This window comes from Cryptomeria japonica, chromosome 2 (assembly GCF_030272615.1).
Source record: "Cryptomeria japonica chromosome 2, Sugi_1.0, whole genome shotgun sequence".
Lineage (NCBI taxonomy): Eukaryota > Viridiplantae > Streptophyta > Pinopsida > Cupressales > Cupressaceae > Cryptomeria > Cryptomeria japonica.
The window spans coordinates 304478462-304485810 of record NC_081406.1 but is presented as its reverse complement, the minus strand read 5'-3'; positions in this window follow the sequence as shown (position 1 = coordinate 304485810).

The following is a 7349-nucleotide window of genomic DNA, read 5'->3' as shown; positions in this document are numbered from 1 at the left end:
GTCATCCACACATCCAAGAGATCAGAGTGCAGAGCGAGAATAGAGCAGCAGCAATCAGCAGCGATGGCATTGGTCCATAGATTCGATCGCGTTCGCCAATTTCAAAGGCCAGTAGATGCAGGAGAGTCGGTAAGCACCATAAAACCTCTTTGTACTTTGTCGCAATAAATGTTGCCATTAATGCATGCTAGGTAGTGCAATAAATGCACTTTAGGATAATGTCAAAAAATGTCAAAAATGTGTAGGTGCATCTACGTTGGTGCCAAGGGCATCTAGGTTGGCTAGGCGCAACTGCGTTTGTGTCAGGCGCGTCTATGTTGGGAAAAGCGTATGTGCCAGATGCGAGTGCATCTGCGTTGTGCAGGCGCGTTTGTGAAATGTGGGCACATCTATGCAGGACAGGCGCATCTGTGCAGAACAAAGGCACATCTGTGTATTTCAGGCACGTCTATGCAGAGCAGGCGCATTTGTGCAGTCTGTAAGCGCGTTTATGTCATGAAGGCATGTTTATGTCAAAATGTGCATTTATGTCTTCCAGGGCAAATCAACAGTTATGTGATGAACATACACTATCGATTGGATAAGCTGCTGAGAGGATACACTCAAGCAGGTCCTCTAGGGAAAACTAGAATGGCAAATAGGGCTAGGATTGATAATTTTGTGATAGAACATACGTTGCCAATTAGGAAACTACTCAAGAGGATACACTCAAGCAGAGGCCCTAGGATAGAATAGATCGAGGCTCTTTGTGATGAATAGTGAGTACCACGACATAGTACTTTGTGATGAACAAGGAGTACTAAAAAGAGAAGCACTTTGTGAAGAACAGGGAGTGCAAAAACACATAGTACTTTGTGATGAACAGGGAGTACCACTAGGATCCATAGAAACACTTTGTGATGAATAGTGAGTGTCACTAGGATAGAAGCAACACTTTGTGATGAATAGTGAGTGTCACTAGGATAGAGTATCATAAGCACTTAGGATAATAAGCAACATTTTGTGATGAACAGGGAATGTCACTTTGACTGACAAAGTTGATTTGTTTGACTGCAAGAGTACCTACCTATGCTGGAGTCACGGGAGAGATTCCCATTGACTTTGAGGTTAGGACCAGAGCTAACATTTGAGGACAGAGCCCCGATTGAGGTTATGGGTTTGCGATTCATTTTGTATGTGCTTGAGTTTCAGGCGAACATGAGATTGATGACTGTGCTAGCTGAGAGATGGCACTCAGAGACATGTATGTTTCATTTGTCAATGGGTGAGATGACAGTCATCTTAAAGGATGTATACAGGATACTAAGGATACCGATCGATGGGGAGTTAGTACCCTACGATCGAGACAAAGATAGAGATGCACTGAGACGAGTGTTCCAGGATCTGAGATTGGAGATCAGGGCTGGACATGTGGCTTGGGATACCATGACACAGACTGGATTAGCACTACCAGCAATGCTAGGAGGAGTGATCAGTGGATTCCTATGTCCAGACAGGACAACATGAGGGTTGGTTGTGGGCTGGGGGAGCACCTTGGAGACACTTGTTACATAGCATACCAGATATGCCTGGGGAGCATGCGTGTTGGCACACTTATACTATGAGCTTCATCAGTTTATTTATCATGGATCCGTAGGATTGGGCTACGGAGTTACATTGTTGCAGGTTTGGGCATATGAGCATCTGCCAGTCACACGACCAATACATTTCAAAGGCCAGGGTCATGGATGTAGTTTTGTTCATCTATATGATATGATTACCTCACAGCCACGGATTGGCAAGTTGGAGCACTGGTGTCGAGTGATCGATGAGATTGACACTATGATATGGAGGTCATACCGTGAGTGCGAGTAGTGGGAGGATGATGCAGTGGATCTGCCATACACATTCAAGAACAGATATCTGATTGGGCGAACACCCTATGTATTGGAGAGGCAGTTAGTGGACAAGGTATGCAGGCAGTTTGGCAGGATCCAGCGGATACCATGGGGTTCTGGTATGTATGCGCGGACAGTACGTGACCAAGCACACTTTGGGCCACTATTATCATATGATCAGGTCGTGATGCAGCTGGTAGAGATGGTGCCCACGCCATGGGATATGTGGCCTGAGATTGAGGATGCAGGGATGGATGCAGAGTATACTACATATTGAACAGAGCATCCATTTCCACGCTTGACAGATCTAGGTGAGCAAATAGGTGGAGATGGCAGAGAGAATGAGGATGATGATGGAGATGGTGGAGGTAGAGGTCGACGAAGGAGGCGGGGTGCAGTTGGAGAGAGGAGAGTGGCTCCATGGAGAGAGGGTGGGGAGGAGAGACAGGCTCGGGTGTTGAGGGGTCACGATGGATTGCCATTACAGGTGCCAGCAGCACAGGGGTAGGAGCAGCCACATGAGTAGCCACAAGTACAGCCACCAGTATAGGGGCAGCCATAGGTATAGGGGCCGAGGAGGAGGATGAGCTATTTGAGCTGAGGGAGATCTGCCAGGGACAGACAGATGAGATCCAGGATCTGGAGAGGGAGATAGCTAGGCTCAGGAGACAGCTAAGGGATACTGAGCAGGAGCGAGATCAGGCTATCTAACGCTACACTGAGGCTGAGACAACACTGAGGGCTGGGAGGCAGGCGGTAGAGGACACAGGGGCTAGATATGCCTATGTTCTACGGGCAAGGGAGGAGATAGGCTATTGGCGAGACCTATACTATGGGGCAGTGCCACCAGAGCAGCGAGCAAGGAGCTTCCGTAGACCATTGCGGACAGCAACGGCTACGGGAGGGAGTCACAAGAGACAAGCGTCCAGCGATGGGTTTATGGGTCCTCCACCACCACCAGATAGAGGGGACAAGAGAGATGATCCTGGGGCGGGTCCTTCTAGGGCTTAGACTCCGTCGAGGCCAGGCAGCTCCAAGGGAGGGAGTTCATCATAGCCATAGAGGGCTCCCTATGTATCAGTTTTGTACCATTTTGTATTATGATGTAGACACCTTCGAGTGATTGTAGCCATATGATTTTGACATCATTGTATCATGACACTTTTGATTATATATATATGAGATGATTCATCTTTGCGGTAGCTATATGCATGTGTACCTATGTGATGAGATGTTTCATGATGTATGTTTCTACGTGATGATTATGATATGGATGCAAATATGTACATGATAAAATGCAATATTTTTGATCTTTTATGTTTTTAATATGTTATGCATGATGCAAATGTGAATGTATGAAATGCAAATGAATATGATAATGCAAATGACTATTTACATAATGAGAATGTAAGATTTGCTAACATGTATTGTGTGCAGGATGTGATGCAATTGTGATATCTATATGTATGTATGAAATTCTAACATGTGGTAATGTAGGTGCAAACTACATGAAATGCAAATGTTTTTGGCATGTCATTATACTCAGTCATGTGATAGTGAGCTACACGGACTCAAGAAGGACAATGGAGGTCAATGAAGAAAGAGGAATGGAAGATAGCAGATATGAAACTGAAAGAGCTTCTTGTGCATTATCATCATTGAGGTTTATTATGGCAAAATAGGTTATGACAATCGAGGCATATGTTCGACCCAGAAAGTCATTGTACCTGTTTGCAAGGAGATAAGACAGTCGCAAACAAGGAATGCCCCAGTTCATACTAGACTCACAGTGTCCTCATATCCTTGGACAAGTCGTAGCATTACTAAGAGACAATTCACAGACAGTAAAAGAAAAATAGGTGACCATACCCCATCCTCGCCTTTCTAGTCAAAGACATCTTGGAGATAGAATCCCTAGTCAGAGACATCCCGAAAAAGCTAAAAGACATGTCACCAAAAAGATAAAATCAAAAGAAAACCGAGACTCGACACCAACATCCACTATAGTCCTCAAGTTTAGTGTCTCTTGTCACTTGTATAAGTCATATTTGATTGTGGTCACAATGTTTACTTTCACAAAAAGGATAGATAGCACTGAACCATAATGTTGTATGAGTCTATTGAAAGATTTGATTTGTTGAAGTCTATTGTTGCTATCGTGTCTCATCTGAAACTAGCTGAATCCATGAAACTGATATTGTATTGCGGAGAAGATGAAACTTTATTGCGGATATGTTATGCAAATGATGCTTTAATGCGGATTGTGCGCGGATAGACTGAAGAAAACTGGAAGAAACTGTACTCCTCAGAATAGGCGATGCTCTCAGTTCCACACACATCACTAGACATAAGATTTGCCTTAGCCACAGATAGGAGCTGCTTTATTATGGATGGAAAGGGTTGAAAAGGAAGGTTTATTAGGAATGGCTAACCAATCTTGGATAGATCAATAACAAGCCATGATGGGAATGGGTAATTTTATTATGAATAGATAGGTTGTGAGTGTGTGCAAAAGTGAAAGATGAGATTGAATCCTGAAGGAGGGAGGAGAAATTTCTCTACACATGGCGCTGGTGACCTAGTTTTCACCATGGTACTTGCCCAGGGCACCACCGAAGTGGTTTTCACCATTGGATGAAATGTTTTTCTGTTTTTCAATTTTTTTGTGTCACAAGGCGCCTGTTTGCTAGGTTTTCACCAAGTAACATTTTTTTTTATTTTATGATTTTTTTTGTATTTTTGAATTGGGATACTTTGAAGAGATATGTGTAAAACCTGTGAAGGTGCATGTTGTTGATAGGATCCTCCAAAGGTTCACCCTCTGTAGTTGAGAGCTGATATGCACCAGATCCATATGTTGTTGTGATGATGTAAGGACCAAGCCAGTTTGGTTCGAACTTGCCCTTCTTCTCTTTGTCTTGCTGATTTTTAGGATTTTCTCTGAGAACTAAGTCACCCACCTCAAATGTACGAGGCTTCACTTTATGATTTTAGCTACGACTCATTCATTGTCGATAAGCCTTGAGATGATTAAAAGCAATTTGTCTTCGTTCATCCAATAGTTCAAGTTCTTGTAAGCGAGAGACCCTGTAGTCTTCATTACTAATAATGTTTTGCAAAGAGACTCGTAAAGAGGGTAACTTGACCTCAATAGGCAAGATAGCTTCAGTGTCCTAGACAAGTGAATAGGGTGTAGCTTCTGTAGGTGTGTGGACACTTGTGCAGTAAGCCCAAAGTGCAGGATTAAGTTGGATATGCCAATTACGGCCAGCATCGTCAACTGTCTTTTTCAAGATTTTAAGGATTGTTTTATTAGATGCCTCAACTTGACCGTTACCTTGGGGGTAATATGGTGTGGAGAAAAGATGGCTAATATGGAAGCAGTCACAGAGTTCACGAACATCCTAATTTTTGAAGGGACGCCTGTTATCAGTGATGATGGAAACAAGAATACCGTATCGACAAATGATATAGTTGAGAATGAATGTAGCAATTTGTTTTCCAGTGACTTGTGTAAGAGGTACCACTTCAATCTATTTTGTGAAATACTCTGTGGTCATGATGATGAATTTATGACCGTTGGAAGATGGAGGGTGAATCTTGTCTATGAGATCAAGTCCCCACTGACAAAAGGGCCAAGGAGTCACAATTGGTTGAAGTTCTTGCGCTGGCGCGTGGATGAGGTCTCCGTGAAGTTGACACTACTTACATTTCTTGACAAACTGATATGAGTCTTTTTCCATGTTGGGCCAGTAATATCCAGTCCTGATGAGTTTCTTGGATAAGGTAGGACCACTAGAATGTGGACCACATATCCCTTCATGTACTTCATGTAACGCAATATGAGCTTCGTCACTTTCTAAACATCTAAGAAGAGTGTTATCTAGACCTCGACAATATAGGATATTGGCTAAAATGATGTATCGAGAAGATTGGCAAATGAAAGTGCGATATTGGTTATTGGATAGGTCAGGAGGTAGGATATTGTCACGAAGGTATGCAAAAATGGCACCATATAACTGGGACTCGGGACCGACAATACATATCATCTCGATAGGAGTGATTTCATATGAGGGAACCGAAAGGTTATCCACCAAGAACTCATAGTGGGTCTCATTCAGTGGTAGATCAATTAGTGAAGCAATTATAGCCATGGCATCCGCAGCTCGATTCTGCTCTCTTGGTATCTGCTCAAAGTCTATCTTCGTGAACTGTTGTTTCAAGTCATCCACCATTCTTTTATAGGGCATGAATTTCTCATCCTTTGTTTGGTAGTCATTAGTTGCCTGACGAATTACAAGTTGAGAGTCCCCAAAAACATGAAGTTCCTGGATCTTCCACTCAATTGCAATCCGTAATCCAGTTCTTAATGCCTCATATTCTGCTATGTTATTAGTGCAGGGAAATGATAATCGATATGATTTTGGTATAGAATCCCCTTGAGGAGTTATGAAGAGGATGTCAGCTCCTGCCCCATGCTATGTGTATGAGCTGTCAAAGTATAGTTGCCAAGGCTTTGCATGTGACACTGTTAAAATGGATTCATCTGCAAATTCTAAAATTAGAGGAACATCATCGAACATGGGAGCATCTGCTAACTGATCTGCGATAGCTTGTCCTTTTATTGCTTTTCTGTCCACATACTCGATGTCGAATTCACTCAGGAGCATCACCCATTTGGCTAGTCGCCTAGTAAGTGTTGCTTTATTGAGAAGGCATTTCAATGGATCGATCCTTGCAACCAACATAGTCTTATGAGTTAGCATGTAATGTCGTAATTTCTACGAAGCAAAGACCACAGTGAGACATGCACACTCAATTGGTTTGTAGTTTAGCTCATATCCCACCAATGTGCAACTGATATAGTATACTACCTTTTCTTTGCCCCTCAGCAACTTGTTGTGCTAAGAGTGCCCCCAGTGCTGTTGAAGTAGCTAATATGTATAGTAATAGAGGTTGATCTGGAACTGGTGGCATCAAAATTGGTGGATTCAGAAGATAATCTTTGAGTGTCTGGAAAGCTCATTGACAATTATCATCCCATTTGAATTTGATGTTTTTATGTAGCAAGTGTTGAAAAGGATTACACTTATCTACAAGTTGTGCTATGAATCTTCGTATGGACTGGAGTCTCCCTTGCAAAGATCAAAGTTGACTGATATTTCTTGGTGGTTGCATCTCTAGGATGGCCTTGACTTTTGTTGGATTGGCTTCGATTCCTCTTTTTGAGACAATGAATCCTAGGAGCTTCCCAGAGGTTACTCCAAAGACACATTTCTTGGGGTTTAATCTTAATTTGTATTTTTCCAACCGATCAAAGACAACTGAAAGTATGTCCAAATGTGTATCTTTGTCTATCGATTTATCCAAGAGGTCGTCAACATAATCTTCCATAGTAACGTGCATGAGATCATGAAAGATAGTAGTCATGTCTCTTTGATATGTAGCGCCTGCATTTTTTAGCCTAAAGGG